Source organism: Microcebus murinus, chromosome 7 (genome assembly GCF_040939455.1).
Source record: "Microcebus murinus isolate Inina chromosome 7, M.murinus_Inina_mat1.0, whole genome shotgun sequence".
Lineage (NCBI taxonomy): Eukaryota > Metazoa > Chordata > Mammalia > Primates > Cheirogaleidae > Microcebus > Microcebus murinus.
In genome coordinates, this window is record NC_134110.1 from 19,046,526 (window position 1) to 19,068,188 (window position 21,663).

Sequence of the window (21,663 nt, forward strand, 5' to 3'; positions counted from 1 at the left end):
TTGGCCAATTAATTTCTTTCTATTTATAGTAGAGACGGGGTCTCGCTCTTGCTCAGGTTGGTTTCGAACTCCTGAACTCAAATGATCTGCCCTCCTCGGCCTCCCAGAGAGCTAGGATTACAGGCGTGAGCCACCTCGCCTGGCCTCCAGAGGCTATTTTAAGCCAATGTTATTTTCTTCCTTTTCAGGAGAATCAGATTTTTAGACTCACAAATATCAATACTATAAACCCAGAGTAAGAGACAATCTTCCTGTGAAGAACTATTCAAATGTTTTCATAAATAATAAAGCATTTGATAAGATGCTATGTTTTGGGAAATTTCTTTTGTCATTTGCATGTGAGTGCTGCATATTAAATATATTAAGCAAACATACTAACTGTTAAACTGTGCAATAAAACATATATAGCAAAATTACATTAATCTAAAATCTAATGCAATCTGAAAACTACTTATAAGTAAGGCACAATAATATATTTAGCTGTATTTTGTATTCATTAAAGAAAATGAACCATTACAGCACTTTCACATTTATACATAAAAAAATTACATCATGTGGAGAATATATGTATATTATATACATTTTAATATACATAGTATATATATACATATGTACATGTTGTGTGGATATATACACATTGTGTATATATGTAACTGATCCCTCACTGAAATTGAGTCATCTCAGACAGGAAATTCACTATGAGGTTAGTGTCAATGACCTACACAAATTGTATTATGATATATTATTCATAATAAAGCAGGATAAAACAACCTAAAATAAAAGGAATGCAGCAGAAGTGACCAAGCGTGACTTTGGAGACTGGGTCACGCCTGGCTTCCCCCTGGCTTGCCCAGTCTTTGCTCGCTCACTCTGGAGGAAAAGGCTGCCATGTCATGCACATGCTCACCGGCCACCTGGAGAGACACACACAGCAAGAACTGGGGCTTCCTGCCAACAGCCACTTGAAAAACCTTGGAAGCAGAGCTCCAGCCCCAGTCAAGCCTTCAGATGTCTGCAGCCCCGGCTGATGTCTAGGCTGCAGCTTCATGAGAGGTGCTGAGACAGAACCACCCGGGTCTGAGTAACTCCCAGATCCCTGACTCTCAGAATCGTATGAGGTAACAAATATTTGTTGTTTTAAGTTGCTAGGCTTGGGAGTGATTGGTTATGTAGCAACAAGTAACTAATAAACCCATCCTGGTCCCTTTTTTATTATCTTTTCACGTTGTCTACTTGGCATCACTCCCACCCGACTCCAGAGAAAGTCTATTCCATGAAGAAGTGAGAAATTTCTGGAAGTTCTTTTGCACAATAGTGTGGTGCAACTTCTCAAGCAGTTTATGCAGCATTTACCAAGAAACTCACCTTCTCCCAAGGGACAAAGAGATCCCAAGGCTCCTCCGGGCTACAGCCTAGAGCTGGTCCTATTATTAATATTTTTCATCTCTGAGGACACTCCAAGGTTTTCAGAAGTAGGTGAGAGGGCACCTGCCCCAGGGGCCTGCTGGTCTCTCTGACTTGCTGCTGGGGACAAGGAGCCTCCTGTGACAGAGCCCAGGGCAACACCTCCAGGTCCTTAACATGTTGGCAAAGAGGTGCAATGTATCCCCCCCTGCACAGAGCCGGACCAGCGGCACCACAGCAGGTTCGTCATCAGTGATGGAGGAGGGAGCAGCTGGAGCCCTCCTCCTTAGGTGACAAGCTGTCCCTCACTTCTGAGAAGCACATGAAGCTGCTAACAGTGGTTGCCTCTGGAGTGGAGAACTAGATGGCTGGCCAGACAGGAAGACACAGTTTTTTCTTTGTATCCTGCGTGTGTCTATTGCATTTCGTACTATGTGCATGTGTTACCTATTCAAAGATATAAATAAATCAATTAAATATATTTAAAGTCACAATTTATCCATTACTGAACTCTGCTTAGATACTCCTAAGAAGAAGGGGTTGTGGTTTCAGAAGTTTGGGGAGCTCAGCTAATGCAGGGAGTGTCCCATAAGTGTATTGAGGAGTTGATAAGTTTCATAGTAAAGAATCGTGTTTCATCTGCTTAAACCTGAATTTTCCAAATTTGTTCAGCCACACAACTATTTTTTCATAAACTCTATATAAATAGCTCTGGCTATAAATAGCCAGCTGTGTGTTTTATGCCACAGGGCTCTAGACTGTGCCATTGACAACATAGTTCCAATGACACACCCTTGAACACCAGGTGCGGGGCCAGAAGGTAGGACACGGGGGTGGGGAGCAGCGTGGCCAGAAGTCAGGATGAGGGGCTTGAGGAAGTAGAGATCTTGGGAGCATGAAAGGGGATCTCCAGAGAGAAAAGCGCCCAACCTACTCCACAATTTTCCCAAGGGCAAGTTTGTCATTCATTCCTTCCTTCATTCTTAATTCACTCATTCTTTTAACATACACTGTGTTTATGGCCTGGGCCTAAGTCAGGTGTACTGTCTGCCCTCAAGAAACTCACCCCTGGTAAGGAAGATGTGCTGAAAACCGGCGGCCCCAAGACAGTGCAACCCTTGTGGGCTAAGGAAAACCTCTTCCAGAAAGTGGCCTACAAGCCACACCCAAAGGGTGAGCTGCAGTCAGCCGAGGGGAGAAGCATGGAAGACACACCAGCTGCACAGGGGAGCACGGAGCCCTGGGGAGCCGAGAACAGGCAGGGGTGCTGGGGCCAGGGGCGCTGTGCTGGCAGCTGCCCATGGTCCCGGCCCACACCCACCACCTGTCCTCTGCTCTGGGGTTCCAGAGCTTCTGCATTTCCCGGGCTCCTCACCCTGCTGCAGGACCTAACACGGGAGGCATGGCAGGAGCTCGGGAGGCAGGAGGAAGAGAATGGAGTCTGTTTCGATAGGATGGCAGTTGTCGCAGCAGGGGCTGGGTGATTACAAACTCCAGAAGCCCTGGCATGGGCGTCACCTTTATCAGCAGTCTCAGCCCTGGCTGAGAAGGTGCCTCTTTCTAGATACTGAACCAACAGTGCCAGCTTCTCCCGCAGCCCCAGCTTCTCCAGTGGGGCAGCAGCAAGTACAAGGTTGGGGCTCCAGCCCAGGAGTGCAATGGGATGAATGTTTGTGTCCCCCGAAATTTACATGTTGAAATCCTAACCCCCAAGGTGATGGTATTAGGAGGTGGTGCCTGTGAGAGGTGATTAGGTCCTGAGAGTGGAGCCCTCAGGAATGGGATCAGTGTACTGTCATGAGACCCCAGAGACACTCTCCCCCCTTCTGCCACCTTTGTACTGGGTGCTATGTGTCGGTTCCCTCTGTGTGAAACACTTAAATGGCTGCTGTAGTCCTGACTGGCCCCCGACTGGCTCTGTACTGATTCAGGAAACAAATCCTCAAAGTTGGCTCTCTGTGGTGGGGTTGTTCACACGCTTGAGTGTGAGGGTGGAGGTGAACTCATTGCCCGTAGAAAATGGGATAATGGTGACCTGGGGCCTCACAATCAGTTAATTATCACCTGTGGTTTTTTGGAAGGGAGCACCTATTGAAGACTTGGCGACAGAAAGTGGCCACTGCACTTGACTGTTATGGAAAAATTAATGTTCACGAGGACTGTAGGTGGATGGCTTTTGAGTTCCCTGAAGAGATCACAAAAATTAAGACAAAAATGAAGAAAAAAAAGAGTAGGCAAGAGAAAGAGAAGAGGAAAAAGAAAATGCATGAAATGGACTATATTAAAATCAAGAATTTATGTTCAAGCGATTTATTAAGAGAATAAGAAGGCACACTCCAACTAGGGGAAGATATTTGCAACACACATATTTGACAAAGGCCTCATACCCAGAATATACAAAGAGCTCCTAGAAGTCAATGAAAAGATGGCAGGCAAGCCAACAGAAAAAGTGGTTAAAGGGCTTGAATGGGCACTTCACAAAAGGGCATGTCCTAGTCGTCAACCAACATATGAGAAGGGCTCAATCTCATTAGTCATCAGGGAAGCACCAATTAAAACTACATTGTGACAAACCACAATGAGATATCACTGCACACACACTAGGATGGCTATTAAAAAAAGACAGGGAATAACAAGTGTTGGTAAGAATGTGGAGAAATCAAAACCTTTTGCTGGCGGAATGTTAAAAGACACAGACACTCTGAAAAGCAATCTGATAGTTTCTCAAAAGTTTAATATTCAGCTGGGCACAGTGGCATGTGTTTGTAATACCAGGTACTTGGTAGGCTGAGGCAGGAAGAGCCCTTGAGGATCAAAGTTCAAGGCTACAGTGCTCTATGATCGTGTCTGTGAATAGCCACTATACTCCAGCCTGGGCAACATAGCAAGGTCTCATCTCTAACATTTAAAAAAAGTTTGTTTACAAGTTTAACATGCGATACCATTTGACCCAGCATTTGTGCTCGTAGGTGGAGTTTCAAGAGAAATGAAAACGTGTCCACCCAGAAATGTACCTAAATGTTCATAGCAGCATTATTTGTAAGAGCCCCAAAGTGAAAACAATCCAAATGTCTACCAACAAATGAATGCATAAACAAAATATAGTCTATCTCTACAATGGCATATTATTTGTCCACAAAAAGGAATGAAGTACTGACACGTGCTACAACATGGATGAACCTTGAAGACATCATGCTAATTGAAAGAAACTAGTCACAGAGGACCGTGTGTCACCTGGTTGCATTTATATGAAATGTCCAGAATAGGCATATCTATATCTAGAGAAAGTACATTAGTGATTGCCAGGGGCTGGGAGAATGGGGTATTGGGGGTGATAGTTAAAGGTATGGGGTTTCCTTTGAGGGTGATGAAAATGTTCTAAGATCGATTGTGATGATGTTTGTACAACTCTATGAATATACTAAAACCCATTGAATTGGACTCTTTAGATGGATGAATTATATCTCGATAAAGCTGTTATAAAAGAAAAAGGAGGAAAGGAAGAGGAGAGAGAGGAGAAAGAAAGAAAGAAAGAAAGAAAGAAAGAAAGAAAGAAAGAAAGAAAGAAAGAAAGAGAGAGAGAGAGAGAGGGGAGAGGAGGGGAGGAGGAAGGGGAAGGGGAAGGGGAAGGGAAGGGAAGGGAAGGGGAAGGGGAAGGGAAGGGAAGGGAAGGAGAAAAGAAAGTAAGTAAGGAAGGAATTGCAATACCACCACCCACCCAGCAGAAAGGCTCAAATGAAAAGACAGACCCCAAGTGCTGCTGAGCACGTGCAGAAACCAGCACTCACATACCGCTGGGGGAGCGTGACTGGCCACCACCACTTCGGAAGACAGGTTGATTACTACACACACCTGTGACCCGTAATTCCACTTCTATGAATATAAGCAACAGAAATGCATATGTACGTTCACCAAAATACATGTTCTAGAATGATCAAAGCAACACTTTGTAGCAGACAAACACTGGAAACTATCCAAATATCCATCAACAGAAGAATAGACAAATAATTGCTTGTGTCTTCACAAATGAAGTCTTCACAGCAATGAGCATGAACCATCTGCAATGACACAGAACAACAGAGATGAATCTTGTAGAGCTGAGTGACAGAAGCCAGGCCCTAAATTAGAGCCCAGACTGCATGAGTCTATTCGTTCAAGTTCAAATAGGCAGAACTGCTACACAGTGTTAGGATCAGGTGGGAATTACTCTTGGGGGTGGGGGCAGGGCTTGGAGGGGTCAGGGGAGGCTCTGGGGTGCGGGTGATGTGCTGGTTTTTGACCCGGCTGCTGTCACACAGACATGTCGCTGGCTGCACACTTACCACTGCTGTACTTTTCTGTTTTTAAATTAAATCCAATAAAATGTTTACCAAATTTTCAAAAATAGGGAAAGGAGGAGGAAAAAATAGTGAATGCATGCATAACAAACAAGGCAACGTGCCTTAGCAGCTAGTTTTCATTCCCATAACTAGCCTTGAGATTTGTGAGCAGCTGCAGACTCCTGTGCCCCCAGCCGCTGCAGGCCTCCTTCATCCCATCTGCATCCCAGCTGTCTGCACCCCACCTTCCTTGGTGGGGTCATTTAAAGGTGCATTTGTGCAGGATCTGTTGCCTGCCTTTTGTTGTTTCTGGACATCCTCATTGGCCTGTATGATTGGACACGAGACTTTCCTGGCTTCTAGACCAGTCCTCCTGCCTTGGTGTATAGCAGAACCCAGCTTCCCCTTGGTAATTGGAATGGAGCACCCAAGACAGCAAAGGCCCCCTTCTTTGCCTCTTGGTTCAGGAACATGAGCACCTCAATATGATCAAGCATCAGTCTCAACTTCCAATTCAGAGGAACTCTTTGGTTGCATGCACTGGTGGAGTGGCCAGTCCCTGGGGACTTAGACCTTCAAACCAATGCAGCTCCAAGTTGCAGGAAGCAGAAATTTGGTGAGGAGCTGTCAGGTGAGAGGAGCCCTTCCACGCACAGCACTTAACTCCTGGACCCCTGTATTTGGCCATGGGAGAAGCAGTAACATCCACTGGTTGCAGGTTCAGAGAAAGCAGGGGCTCCGTGGACCCCTCTCACTGTTAGGCAGGCCAGATGCAGTCACCCCAGGTGTCCTCCAAACCAGAGCCCCTTCCCCACGGGCAGGACCAGTCCTTTGCATGCTGTGTGCCCCAAGCCTGACCCAGACAGGCACCTGAGATGCAGGTGAGCATGTCAGCACTGCCGCCTCACCTGGGGAAAGCTGCAACAGGAGGAAGGTCAGGAGGTCTCCCTGGCTTGTCTGACCCTGAGGAGTGGCAGCCGTGACAGGCAGCATTCACAGGGCTCACAAAGCAGGGCTCTGTCCATGCCTTGGGTTCCATTGTCACATTCTGTCAAGGCCTTTTGCTAACTGGGGCAGCTGCTCCAAGGGGGGACAGTAGAAAGAAACAGTTGAAAGGTGTCTGCAGTCTTTGCAGGGCTTTTCCCTAGCATTGTCTCCTTGGATGTCACCCAACCCTGTGAGGGGCAGGGTTGAGGCCAAGAGAGATGATGAGATTTTCCCAAGGACCCTGAGCCTGTCAGTGTTGGAACGAGCTAGGTGCCCTTCCACCCCGTGTGTCCGGAAGCCCTCGACACAGGTGGGCAGCTCGGGCCAGCCCACTCGTCTGAGCCGCATGCTGTCATCTGTGGGGTGTGGAGGAGCCTGCCTTCTTACCTTACAAGGTTTTAATGATATTTTTGCCACCCATGAACAACCATGGGGTCAGGAGTGACCGCATAGGAAACCCGGTTAGATCTTCCACACGTGATCCAGTGGTAGGACACTGAGCCATCCACATACTCCCTAACCACATGTGGCCTGTGGACCAGCAGACACTGTGTCCCCTGGGTGAATGTATGGGCTGTCAGCAGTTCCAGCCCTCACAGGAGGCCGGGGATGCCCATGCATGCAGTAGCGAGACGTGCTGGGGAGCACCTTGTAGCAGGTGTCTTACTGACCGTTGCTTATGCTTAATGGGTGAATGCTGCCTTCTCTTCCCTGCTTGTGCCTAAAACCTTTTTTGGGTGTAGCCTGTGTATTAGTTTGCTGGGGCTGCCATAACACGTAACAAAACACTGCAGACAGCGGGGCTTAAACAACTTCTAAGCTTGAGCTTCAGATGTACTTCATGAAGGTCATTTCTGTGCTCTGTGAGACGTGCTGTACTGGGTGGTGTAGTCTGTGGTATAAATAGTGGACCCTGTGATGGTTGTGATTCTATGGAAGCCCACCCCCTACTTACCCCTCTATAAAGTAGGTCCCCTGATTGGATGCTGAGCTCTGTGAGAAGCCCCAGGTGGTGGTACTGGCTGAAACTTTTCCAGCAGGAAAGGAAAACATGAGCCTGGAGACTAGAATGCTCACCTGTCACTGTTACGACAAACCACAGGCCTTTCTAGGATAGAAGAGGCCTAATGTAGTCAACTTGTCACCAAGTCTTCAGTTGGTCTCACAGTTCTGGAGGTTGGAAGTCCAAGATCAAGATGTCAGTAGGTTTCTGGTGAGGCCTCTTTCCTTGGCTTTCAGATGGCCACCTTCTCCCTGTGACCTCCCAAGTTTATCCCTCTGTGTGCATGAACCCCTCGTTTCCTCTGTGTGTCCCCATCTCCTATACTTATAGGGACACTGGTCTGATTGGATGTGTCCCACACGAATGACCTCATTTTAACTTAAGCACTTCTTTAAAGCCTTAATCTCCAAATAAAATCACATTCTGAGGTCCTGGAAATTAGGGCTTCAACATATGTGTTTGGGGGGGACACATTTAATCCTATCTTAGTCCATTTTTGTTGCTTATAACAGAATACCTGGAACTGGGTAATTTATAAAAGAAAGCAATTTATTTCTTGCAGTTATGGAGGCTGAGAAGTCCAAGAGTGAGGGACTTCTTGCTGGTGGGGACTCTCTGCAGAGCCCCGAGGCAGTACAGGATAGCACATGGCGATGGGGTTCAGTGTGCTAATGTGCTAGCTCAGGTGTCTCTTCCTATTCTCATAAAGCCACCAGCTCCACTACTGTGATAACCCATTAATCCACTAATCTATTAATGCATGAACAAATTAATTCATTCATGAGGGCAGAGGCCTCTGACCCAATCAGCTCTTAAAGGCCACACCTTTCAATATTGCCACAGTGGGGGTTAAGTTTCCACGTCAGTGTTAGAGGGGACAAACATTCAAGCCATAGCAAGCCCATAACAGCCTGTTTGGCCTGCCAGTGGCCTACATAGCCCGCTAGCCCAGAAGGGCTTGGAGTGCAGCAGGGCTGTGGGGGGAGGTAGAGATGGAAGATGGGCCGTGAGCCCCAGGCTCCTGGAGACTTGAGGCAATGCCGTCTTGGGGGCAGTACCCCCAGGCAGAGAATCAGAGAGGGCACTCAAGGCAGTGGGAACAGCACGATTCAGGGCACAGGGCGACAAAAGGCATGCCTCCTTTAGGGACGAGTGGTCAGTGAAGCAGCAGCACCTGTGGCCAACAGGGACAGACCCGACCGCCCTGCTAAACCGGGAGAGACAAGGTGAGTCACTGACCACAGAGAGTGCCCGTGATGTGGCCACGTCAAAGACACATGGATGAGAGATGGGGCCAGGGATCCGTGTCCTTGGTTCACTACTGGCAATCCACACTCCTTTGCTGCAGGGGGAAGGCTTTAAAATCTTAGGGATCTGGTCCACATTCTCTGTTTGTCCACCTACCAGCTCGGAGACATGAGCGAGTCCAGGCTTCAGTTTATTCAGGTAGAAAGTCCAGGGTTCTCGTGAGGATTAATAAGACAATGTAAGCGACACACAGCAGAGTGCAGACATGGTTTGCCTTGTCTTCCTTTGGCTTCTCTGGAAGCTGTTTCCTCTTTAAAATGAGGTAGGCACATAGCCAGATGCCTCGGGGGTGCAAGAGGGCTTGTGTGGGCCAGCCCAGGGAGAGCCACAGGCCCCTGACTGCGGTCTGTGGGGTACACAGAGCAGTGAGCGCTGCCCCTACCCGTGGGAGCCCAGGCGGAGGGAGGCTCCGGAGCTGGGGTGGAGGAGCCGGAGCCAGCACTGTCAGGGCACCCTGACCCGCTCGGTCCCGGCCTCTGCATGCAACGCCCAAAGCTGCCACTTCTCATTTCTGAGCTCTGGCTCCTGGCACCCAAGGTCCTTGCAGACCCTGGGGAGGCTCAGGCTGGGACTCAGGAGAGGAGTGCTGGGGGGGGGGTGCACAGAGGCCTGGGGTGGGAGGAAGAGCTCGGTATTGGGGGTGGGAAGACCTGTTTATTTTTCAAACTGGCTCCCAAGAGTTGTTCAGGAATCACCCCAGGGGAGGAGAGTGAGGATGAAGGACACAGAGCTTACCTTCACCACGTGCCCCTGTCTCCAGGCATGTCCCTGACATATTTAAGGCATGTCCCTGACATGTTTAGAGCTTCAGGTGGGATTTTGCATGAAGGAAAATGTTCTGTTATAAACAGAGAGGTGGGGGTGGCAGAGGAGAGAAAGGGAGCGAATCAGAAGCGAGTTTATATCTAAGCTCTCTTTCTACTGCGGGTGACAGTGACCTATCACCAGTTCCCACCGGTTCCTGGGTAATCCCTTAGGAGCAGGGAAGGGGACCTTATTTTACATCATTGTGCCCTCGGGGCATAGCTTGTGGCAAGGAAGCCCTGGGTCACTGTTCACTGTCCCAGCTGAACACTGGGAGGTGTCCCACTAAGGACCAGGCTTGTGGCATCTGACAGAAATCGACACTTATCTGGTGCTGAATCTGTTGCTGTCATCACACATGTGAACAGGGCTGCACTGAGATTTTAGAAGGCAAACAGATGGGCACATGCCATTTTCCCTACACAAATCGGGATCTGGGGTGCATGCGTGTGTGTGTGTGTGTGTGTGTGTGTGCGCGTGCGTGCCGCATACATGTGTATGCAACCCACACCCTTAGCACCTGCCAGCACTTTTCTGGGGTCCAGGTCCACTCTTTCTGATTGAGATGAGGGGGCATTTTTATAATGTGACTTTATGCTGCACCAGCCATATCGGATTGGTCCAGGGATGGGCACCCGACCGAAGCCAGGTCCACCAAAGTCCCCTCCTCAGGAGTGTGGAGCTTGCCCTGGGAGGTCCTGCCTCACTTTAAAGAGATGGAAACTCGGGGGGTTGGGGGCAGTCATTTTCCATGGCGGGGTCTGGACAGCACAGCGCGCCCGTCTGAGAGAACAGAGCTCCCTGCTGATGCACAGGGACACTGAGGAGAGGTAGGGGGGTGGGGGGACCCTGTGAGCCCAGACTGCGGTTCTGCCACACCCTGCCCCTGGGCTCTTTGGAGCTCCAGCGTGGCTTCCTTGTCCCAAGTTCCTCTTTTGGTGTAAAGCCAGCTAGAAATGGCTACTTGCAAAAGACCTAACCCCTGCAGAAGCTTTTGTGCAGCTCCTCTCTTGCTCTAGAGAATCTGGACTAAGCACGAAGCCCCTGGAAACTGTGAACGTGTTTCATCCCACAGCAGGTTCTATAGTGTAAGATGCATCATTTACCTAATGAGGCTGAATGTGGGGTAGGTGACTGTCCTTTCCAAGTTTTGACTATATCCTAGCTCTCTCGATCCGAGCTGGCAAACTCCCTGTGCCAATTGGGGGAACTTGCTGCATGACCTCCACAAGTCAGAAAGGCCCTTCTAATGCCCCCAAGAGGGCCATGGCAATCTCATCTGCACAACGCTGCCATCTTCCAGAACCTCTGGCCTTAGCTCCTCACCCATCAGCTCAGGACCTGGGAAGTTCCCTTGAGAATAATGCCTAAGCCCAGACACCTGTCCTGCACCCCCACCCCCACCAGCCCACGCACCAGCCAAATGCTAGCACAGCGTGGCCGGTGTGCTGTGTCTTCGGTTCCCTCTCAGGCTCGTTAGAGCCCACTCTATCACGTGCACCTGCTGCCGCCCTCCCCTCTGCAACCGTCTGCTCAAAGCAGAAACCGAGGCGGCCTGGCCTGCACTGCCTTCTCCGCCTTCCCCTTGGCGCCTTCCCGCTGCTGAGCACTCTGCCTGGCACAAAACTGAGTTCTGCAAACGCTGGGTGAACCGAAACCCACTGTGGTTGCACGTTCCTCAGTTGGGCTTTCTTCTCGTTCCCACGCCCAGCCCCCAGTCACGAGCCTGGGAACCGGCCTGTGCCCAGGTCCCCCCACTGTGGCCCAGATGGTGTCTTCCCAGGGGCTCCTCCCATGCCTCCTGCCAGGGCTCTGTCAGCCTGCTCTGAGCCTCTGGGCCATGCGTAGGGCTGCCCTGCCCTGCCTGCCTGCTGGTCGGGAAGGGCTTCCTGTTTCCACTTCTGAAATGAACAGCCAGCTCCAGGGACAAGGGCGGGAGACCAACCCCCACACCACTGTCATCCATCTGAGCGGCATCTAGGCCTCCTGGTGGCTCCTCCCTCGGCCCCTTCTTCTGTGGGCGTCTCCTTCTGTGGGTGGCCTTCAGGAAACGTGACTTAGCAGGCTGAGGCCTGAACTTGGTTGGCAGCTTAGGATCTGAGGAAGAACCGTGAGCCTGAAGCACCGAGAGCCCTTTGGGTTTAGGAAAAGGGGGTGTGGGGCAGAGGCGGGTGGGGGCAGCTGGGGGGGTCCCAGCTTGGGGGCCACCTAAGGAAGGGGTGGGGCAGATTTAGGGCACCCATACAATGGTCCCCAGGCCTCCAGCAGGGTCCCCCACCCCCCAGTATCCCCGGCTCCCCCAACTGGACTGAGTGCTGGGGAGGGGCTGCTGGGAGAAGAAGCCCCCCTGTGTGACATGGGGGAGCAGGGAGTGTCAAAGGGGCTCAAAGAGAATGTGCATTTCAGGCAGGGCCTTCACCAGGGCTAGTTACAAAATAACCGGCCACACAGATCCCAGCTGCACTGAGGCTGGGGGAGGTTTTCACCAGGACAGCCTGTCCCCTCCCTTCTCATTTTCCTTTTGCAGACTCTGAGCCAGAGAGGATGACAGACGGTGACAAAGGGGCTTCTGGAGGCTGGCACTGACACAGAGGAGAAAACTCCACTCAGGCCGCCATGGGGAGCTGCAACATCCCCTTGGGGAGGGGGCTACACTCTCGAGCCCACTGGGTTCCAGGAAGGGGGAGAGCCAGAGGACATTGCCCCCACCTCTGCACTCCAGAGGCTCCTGCAGGGCCCCCTGGGGCAGCAGCTAGAACACACCCAACTGCAAGGGACGGGGAGCTGTCAGAGGCTCAGGGAGAGCTCGTTTCCTCCTGTAACATGAGGTCTGGGGCAGGCAGCGGTGAAGGTGGTTCAGGCTCGGCTATTTTAGAGTATGCTCTGGGCCATCCTCTGGATGTGATGCTGCAGACGCTGGGCCCACCACCAAGGAGTGAGGAGGGCAGGGGCCTGCCAGCTGTGCCACTGTCCTGGTGTCAGGAAGGCCACAATTTCCCCAGCTGACCATGGTGAGGGTCACAGGCCACCTAAACTGTGAGGGAGGCTGGGAAAGTGGAGAATAGGCTGTCAGAATTGACTTTGACCATGGTCACCCCAGTGGCACCAGGAGAGTGGGCAGGACACTGGAAGCAAACACGGTGTGGGCCCCTGTGGCCAGTGCCAGGAAGGGCAGGGGCTGTGGGGTGGGGCAGGAGGATCCGGAACATGGAGACCAGCGTGGAGGTGGCCCTCGGGGTGGAAGCTCCAGGGAGCCCACGTGACGGCCACAGGCCCCAGGGCTGGGAGCCCCTTCCCGGCCGGCTCAGATGCAGGAGCGTAGGGCAGCCCCATGGTGGCCTTTGATGGTGCAAGGAGAGTGCTGCGGTGGCCTTGCAGTCACCGAGCCTGGGGCCCAGCCCTGCTTTACAGAGAGCTGCCTCCTTGCAGGACTCCCGAGCCCAGAAATGAGGCAACACGTGGTGAACACCTGGCACCTGGCAGGGACTCCCTGGTTAGTCCTCAGAGGAGGCAGCGGGGTCAGCTGGGGACAGGAGGGGTAGGAGAGATGAGAAGCGAAACCAAGACAGGGCTGACTTACTGGAAGCCGAGACATCGTGTGGCCCCAGCCCAGCCCCACTCGGCTGGCTATCGGGGAGGGGGTGCTGGCCCCAAGCCTGGGGCCTTCTCTAGTGCCAGAGTGGTGTGGCGGGTGATAAATGTGGCACCTGTCCCCTGAGCAGGGCCCACTGCCTTAGGCATTCGCCTCATCCTAATCTTACTAGAACACTCCTCAACCAGCCTCTCTCCCCACCCAGTGCCCTCCGGGGAGCACCGGGGCCTCCTAGTTAGTTAACAGGCTCAGAAGGAGCCCAGGCGCGGAGCAGTGCCCATCCTGCACCAGCCCAGCCCCCTCCACTGAGGACACTATGTTGACACTGCAGAGAGGCCCGCTGGGTCGGTCGTTATGCTGAGAAACAAGACATTGCCTAACCCTGCAGGAGAAACCACAAAAGACAAAAACACGCAATGTCGCTGCAGCTGGGCCTGACGGCTCAGCCCGGATCTCGCTGGCTGCATGGTGGCTGGTAGGGCTATCATGTTTATTTGTGTTAAAGGAAAGAAAAAGAAGGTTTGCTAGGGTTGCCTTCTTTTTATTTTCAAGTCCCCAAATGATCTCCGTCTGCCAGAGGATGAGCAGTGGTTGCTCGGGGCCAGTGCGGCCGGGAGTCCCACGGTCTGAGCAGCGCTGGCGGGTGCTCGCCTGCTCGGCCCAGGAGCAGAGTGCACCCTGCCCCTCCGGTGTGGGCCCTGCTGTGCCCCACAGGCTCTTGGGATGCACTGAGGACCCAAGCTGCTGAGCAGCCCCTGCAGGTCTCAGAGCCAGGCTGGCCTGAAGTAAAGATAGCGACATGCCAAGGCAGGCAGCGGGGCAAGGACGCTGCAAAGCGGCTCCAGAAACCAGGAGGTGCAGAAAGGAGCTGCTCTCAGCTCAGCAGAGGGGCGCGCTATGTGCCTGCAGCTCCGGCTGGAGCCCACACCCTTCATCCGTGGGGTGTGCAGGCCTTCGCCATGGGCGTCCAAAGGCCGGGCCGCTGACCGAAGGCTCAGCCCCAGTTCCCCTTCTTCCATGACGAGTTTTGGTCGGTCTTCCTGTCCACTCCCACACCCTGCCCAGGCTCAGATTCACCTGTTCTCCCAGGCAAAGTTCTGGGGACCTGGGGCCACGGGTGGGGAGGGTATGAAGGTGTGTTTAGGTCCCAGCCTCCATGGCAGGGCCTGGAAGCCAACCTCAGCCTTCCCAGAGGGGAGCCAGGTGTCCCTGGGGAATGCCCCAGCCCCAAGGGCTCCTCTTGTCCCCTGCTGCCTCTCAGGTGTGTCCTCCCACGGTTGCTGTGGCCTGCACATCTTTTACTGAGGCCCTGCCCAGCCCCCTGAGCCCACTGGCTGTGTAGACACTGTGTGGCACTCACACACGCCAGGAGCCTTCCCGTCCTGGAGCCTCCCCAGCACGTGGTCTCACCCTGCCCTTGCTGGCATCTGTGCCACTCATCGTAAGTCTCACGTCCACAGAGTCAGCTGAGGCCACACCTGTGCAGTGTCCTCAGAGTGGTGGGGCTGTGATTCCTGGCTCAAGTCTGATCCGATTGACTTCCTGTCCTCTGCTTCCGGGTCCTTTCCACTGCTTGGCACCTTCAGGCTGAAGGACCCCTGGGGAGACGGCAGGGGCCTGTCCACCAAGATCACACATAGGTTCGCCCATGAAAGTGGCCCTGATCTAAACACATGCCCCCAGCGACAGACCTGGGGAAATAATGGCAGTGCAGGAGGAGAATGTCACCAAATGCCTGCTTCGTGACACATTACGTCCTGGAGGGGCTGATTTTGGTCCTGGAAAAGTTTTCTCTCAGCAAAGAAAAGTCAAACGGGAAACTGCATTTCAGCCATGGAAGGATTAACATTCGGTAAAAGCGCAGGGGTCCTGCAATCTGTGCTTCCCAAGGAGGGGTGCACCTCAATGCCTTCAGTTCTGTGACCATCTCCAGGGACAAAATAGCAGTATTTAATGTGTCATTAATCCTTGCAGAGGCTGTTTACGGATGGAACAGCCACACAGACAGGGACGTGGCGGATCCAAACATGGCCCAGACTATCCAGGCCCCACCAAGAAGCGTCAAAGAGGCTGAGACTGAGTGCTGGGCTCTTGCCCCTGTCCAAGACACATGAAGCTGGACACTAGTTAAAGCACCAAGGATGGACCATGTTCGGTAGTAACTGTCGCAGCAGGGAAGAGAGTCCAGCAGGAACTGAGCTCGACTTCACCAAAACAAATGGCAGGGGACTATTTAAAGGGTAGGGTGCGCTCAGGAAAGGCACTAAGGGGTGTAAAGTGGGTGGCTCCCTGCGACTAGGCCACCTGGGTGTGCTAATTGGTGCTCACCTGGGGGAGAAACAAACTTCTTGTGTCTTTATAAAAAGGGGCAGTGGTGCAGGTTAGAGCAGAGGCTCCCCCAGGTCAGGCCCCTCCCCTCCCACAGGGACTGGGAGCAAAGCCAGAGCCAACTCATCTCCCGTGATGTTTGCATTTCAAAGAGACAGCTCCCAGGTCCTTGTGGAGACAGTGCTGGGTGGCAGAAGATGACATCCTCAAAGGGGCAGAGAAAGGATTTACAATTGCAAGCTTTCTGAAATAACTGCTCTGAGAAGGGCGTCAGGGGCCTGTCTGCCCAGCACCTGGTTTGGCTGGGACAAACAGTAAATTCTCCAGGCAGCATTGGGCTCTCCCCAGTAGGCACTTAAGGGGGACTGAGCCCCGCAGGATGCAGCCTCGAGCAGTTAGCAACTATGCTGGTGTCTTTACAAGTCTCTTGGTGCATGGGTGTGGGGAGGGGTGGACAACATCATTTGTGCTCAGAGTCTGCAGTTTTTGCAGACCAAAGTCAAAGCTTAGTGGAGAAGAGGGCTCAGAGGAACCATACTGGTCTTTGTCAACTCCTGCTGCTGCCACACCTACAGGCTTTGCCCCTCCAAGGGACACCACAGTCCTCTGCTGGTCATCTGGGCACTGCTCTTCCCATCAGGCATAGGAGCAATGGTGGTCAGGGAGAGTTCAGAGAGTGCTGTCCTGGGCACAGGTATTGAACAGGCCTCCAAAGAATGCCGCCTGGGCCTGGTGCTGGGTCATAGTTGAGATATCACTTTCACCCTTACACAGTCCTGCCCTCTCCCTCAGCTCTGCAGGGCACACAGGCCCACATTTCCATACCATGTTAGAAGTTGTACTGTCTTGAGGCTGCCATGCTGTGAGGAAGCCCAAGCTAACCACGTAGAAAGGCAACATGGAGGCCACCACCAGACAGGTGAGGGAAGCTATTTCCAACCTTCCAACCCAGTCTGGCTGCCAACTGAGAACAGTAAAAAAATGTGACCCCAATCAATACCGTGTGACAATAGTCAGACAGAATCATGAGAAATAATAGATCATTGTTTGGGGTGGTGTGCTATGCAGCAATATGCAACAGAAGCATCTGAGATCTGTCAGGTAGTATCCTCTGAGCCCCAGGGAAAGTCACCTCTCAGAGAATGCTGTCGTTGATGAGAGTGATGTGGCGGTTTTGGGGGCCATGCAGTGATCCTGTTGCTCAGATCTTAGCAGGAATACACTGTGAGGGAGAAAGGTGGGCTGGGGAGAGAAAGGGACAGCGAGCAGGGGAATGGAAGTAGCGTTCCCTAGAAGAAACGGCTGCTTGAGCCTGGGGAAGGGGGTTGGAATGACAGCAGCTCATTCCTCGTGAAGCCAGGAGAGCCCCAGGATGCCCAGGAAACTGAGCAGGTGTAAACACTGCAGCCTCCGGCCCGGAATGACTCAGGAGAAGCTGACCCAGAATGTCCCAGAGCATTGTGTGTTCCTGCCCGATGACCTGAGCCCCCAGGCTCGGGTGAGTCTGTGCTTCAAGAAGGGCAAAGGGTGGGGTGCTGGGGTGTTTGGCGTGCAGGTCCAGGGGCAGATAGGAAAGAGGAAAGGCCCGGGGTGTGGTGGCCCCTATGAGAGCCAGGAGAGCGCTGGTTTAATGCCCAGACATGGAAACACCTAATTGGCAAATGGCTCTATTACTGGTTAATTTCTAGCCAGGAAACAGAAACCTCTCCAATTATTTTAAGCAGAGGCTATTTAGCACTGGGAATTGATAATAAAGATGTGGCAAAGGCTAGAGGGGCAACTGGGTCAGAGCGTGTTCTCTAGAGATCCCAAACTGCTCCTGCTCTGCACCTGCATTTGAGCTTCTGCAGATGCTGTCTCCGCTCCAGAGCAGGAGCCACTCTGCTGCCAAGACCCTCGCCCCCATTGCCTCTGGGGCCACTGTTCTTGTCACCACAGGAGCCATCACCCCCACTGCCACCACTGGAGTGGCAGCCAGCAGCAAAGTGGCTTCTCCCTGCCTCCCACCTTGCCACCTCCTCCTGGCCTTCCCACTCTGGCTCAGACGCTGCCAATTCAACTCAATGACTTAAACTTTCCCTTTGAAATGCTCTCATCCCCCCAGTGGCACAGTGCTTTGCACACGTGTCCCCTGTGCCCAGTGGACTTCACGTGGTCAGAATGAGGCAAGAGCACTCTTGAAGGCACAGATGCGAGTCTCAGTGCTGGAACTTGCAGGGTCCTCTCCCCCACTTGGGTTCCCACATGACAGGTGCAAAGCTCCAGGGTGGACATTGGTGGACTCCTCGTAGGGCGGGGTCCCGTGTTGGGGTCTGAACTCTGTGGGGGCAGGAAGCTGGTTTATTCCTCCCAAAGACACTAAAGCCATTTAAGTCTCAGAAATCAATGTTCAGAAATACAGCCATATTTAAGAGCCCAGAGGTCTCGGTTCTTGGGCTAACACCGGAGAAAATGGACTTACGAACTGTCCAAGGACAAGGCACAGTTCAGGCCAACAGTTTAGTGTAGGGCAAAGACTGACCCCAGAAAGCCCCCAGAGGACAGGGTGTCTGAGGCATCACCCCCTCAGGCAGAGCTGGTGCTGACATTTAGGCCATGGGGTTGTGGAAGAGATGCAGGCAAGAATGTTCTAGACCAGGGCTGGACACATCACTCCCTCAGTGATGACCTGCTTGTGGATATTGAGGTGCCTACTGTGTGCCTGGCTGTGGCATCAGCTGTGGCCGGGAGGTAAACGAGCCCTCTCTGCAGTGCTTTGTCCCATCCCCCGGCTCCCCTTGCCTTTGCCACGCTGTGGCCTTCAGCTCCCAAAGGGGGTGGAGGACTGTGGCTGGCCATCTCTGATCCCCCCCCCAGCCCCAGCCCAGTGTCTGGCAGGAAGTGGCAAATGCAGGCACGCTGACCCCCCCCCCCGGGGTTTAAAGCTTGGTCAGGAGGCTCAAACACGATCTGGGCTGGCCTGGGACAAAGGGGCATGAGGGAGTCCTCAGGTGATCCAGGCCCCTGGGAAGGCTCTGGGTGGCCCAAAGTTTCAATCCCAGCTCTAGCCTCTTTGGCTTTGTCTTCAGAAAGCTCAACTGCAAAATGGAGCTAATAATAACCCCAAGCCTAGTTTGGAGGAGGAAATGGCATATGGCCCTGGTGGGGACTCCACCAGTGGGAGGCGTGGCCCGAAAGGGTTGGGTTGCGTCAGTGATTCCATTCTGTTTGCAAGAGTCTGGCACAAACAGAAGTTCTGAACCCACTGGGCTGTGAGATGTAGGAGCAGGTGGGCTTTGCCTGCAGAGCCCGGCCGGCATGGAGTGCAGGGGGGCGCAGGTGCACACTCTTCATTCCGGGAGCTGCAGGTGATCGGTTTGGCAGAGGCCAGGCAGGCCCAGATGGTCCAAGGCCTGGTTGCCAGGCTGAGGAGTTTGGACTTGGAAATTTAAAGGGAAACCTTCAGGAAGCCTCTGTAAAAGACTGGTCCATCATTGGCAATTAAAAGAAAAAAATAAACCCCAATGCTAGGGAAGGAGTGGTAGAGGCCCAGGCAGGATCCAGGCAGGTGTGGCTGGGCCCCAGGCATGGGCAGCCCATCCTGGTCTCCAGGCCTCCTCCTTGCTGGCCCTGGGCACCCACCTTGCCCTGGTGGTTTCCAAAGAGGCCCCGAGGCCCCTGCCGGGGCCCTGCCCCCACAGGTGGAATAGCTCAGTGCCACCTGCGACAGGTGGAGCTTCACCCTGGCCAAGGAACCTGCACGTGCGGAGGAGGAGGAGCTGGCCACGCTGCTCTGCCCTGAGGGGAGGAGGCTATTTTGGTTCAGAACCAGGCTGGGTGGATTCTGTTTCCAGACGGGCTTCTGCCGGCAGCCCAGGGAGCTCCATCTGCCCCAGGGAACAGGCTACAAGCTTCATCAGATGGTCCTTACAACCCAAGCGCTCTGCCACTCTGCGGAGCCCTGCCTGGGCCTGAGCCACTCCCGACCACGTCCTCTGGGTGGGCTTGTATGCTCCGTCCCCGCACAGGGCCTGGGCAGCGCCACCTGGACAGCAGCCTGCTCGTGTGTAGCAGCCGGTGCCAGGCCGAGGGCTTTACCTGCATTGTCTGGCTTCATCCTCATAAAACCCTGGGGGTGGTGGGTGCAATTTTAATCCCATTTTATAAATCTGGAAGCTTCAGTTTACAGAAGTTGCACAACCTTCCCGAGGATGAGGCCAGCAAGCAATGGAACAGGGATTTGAACCTGGGCCGCCTCCCCCAGAGCCCACGCAGTTGACCAGGCTGCCATCTGGAGCTTCCCTGGGGCCAGGAAGCACCTTCCAGGCCTGACTGGATCCAAACACATACTTCAGAGGAGAAGTGAGAGAAGTGAACCCCGAGACCCTGAAGCCTGCAGTCTCGGAGCAGGAAGTGGACCTTCCACCAACATGTCCGTTGGCAGACGCGGGTGGGACACCCTCCTCCGAGGCAAGTCCTGTCCTCCCCAGGGAAGCCCTGGGCTTCACTTCTGTCTTTTGTGCAGATTCAAAGGCACCGAGACTCCCCCTAAAGACCCTGATTCCCTCCCCGGGACTCTGCAGCCAGCGGAGCCTCTTGGCAGAGACCGTGGGCGCGTGTGGCACCGCTCCCGGGCCTCTCCCTGCTTCAGTGCTGAGCCCTGTTCTCTGCAGGGCTGCTCAGGCCACTCAGGTGACCTGGGCTGTTCCCTGCAGGATGTGGCCCACTCTGAGCCTTAAGTGTCCGGGACGCTGCTGAGAAAATGGCATGGCTTAGTTTCCCGAAACTTGGACGAATAAAGTTTACACTACCACATAAAAAGGCAAAAACTGATATTAAGGACACATGCCTCTATTCATTCTCATAATTTTTATTAAAAATTTCAAAAAAGATTTTTGAAAGCCAACAAAAGAACAGTGTGCTGGGTGCTTTGCACAGTCAAGGGACGCTGGGGGCCTGGAGACCTCCACTTGCAGGGCAGCTGTATGGGGTCCAGGACCTGCGCTCGGTGCACCCTATTGGGTTTTCTGGGTCTGCCCCAGCAGACCCTAACTCAGCCCAGAGCTCGTCAGGCCTGAGACAGCAGTCAGGCCCGCCCTGAGTGTCCCCACGAGCCAGGCATGCAAGGGCTGTGACACATTCTGCTCCTAATTATCCAGGTGGGGCACCAGCCAGGGGCCCAGCAGGAAGCAGGTCACACACTCGGGAGAAGCAGCCTCCCAGCACCTCCTGGGGAGGCCCCAGAGCAGGTGGGGAAGGGATGATGCTCGGGGCGGGCCGTCAGGTGGAGTTGCTGTCCAGGTCAGCCTCATAAGCCCCACTTCTCAGAGGCCACCAGGTGACTGGGGTGTAGATGCAGGGTGGGTGGCCTCGTGGCCTCTGCCCAGCAGGCCACTTTACTCACCACTGGCACAGTTCTCCTCCAGTCCCCCAAAGGACCAGGGTAGAAGCATTTTTACGATCCTGCTGTCCGGCTCCAGAATCCCCTGTGGAAGGAGCATGGCTGGATGAGCCCCAGGTGGAAGGGGGCTCCGGGTGGGGCAGGACTGCCCCGCTGCCCTGAGCCACCCGCACAGCCAATAGGGGACTGGGGCCAGGGCCAACTGGAAGTCCCGCCTCAGCGTCTGAGGGTGTGTGAGGCCAGCCCATGCGTAACGTCCACTCCTCTTGGGGCCATCACACGAGGGGCTGTGGAGGAGAGGGGCTGCGGTTGACATCTCTGGTCATTTATAGGGCAGAAGAAACAAAGCTGGGCTGGTGGCAGAAAGGCCCACAGGGACAGGGTCCCCAGAACCTCACCAACATCTCAGGGTCAGTCACAGGCTCCAGGCCATGCCCTGGGTGACTGTCAGCTCTCGAGGTGCTTGGCATGGGCCCTGGCACGCTGGCGCAGCTTGAGTCTCCCCCAGGACCCCACCCACGAGGCCTGTGCTGTGACA

General features: G+C 53.6%; 1 long non-coding RNA gene across 1 annotated transcript; it reads left to right on the forward strand.

The window, feature by feature from the left end:
* The first annotated feature begins 8,583 nt into the window (after window positions 1–8,583).
* On the forward strand, window positions 8,584–20,557 carry LOC142871851 (uncharacterized). The gene is made up of 2 exons (XR_012920018.1): window positions 8,584–8,939; window positions 19,907–20,557. It is a non-coding gene; the product is annotated as an uncharacterized LOC142871851 (long non-coding RNA).
* The last annotated feature ends 1,106 nt before the right edge of the window (window positions 20,558–21,663 follow it).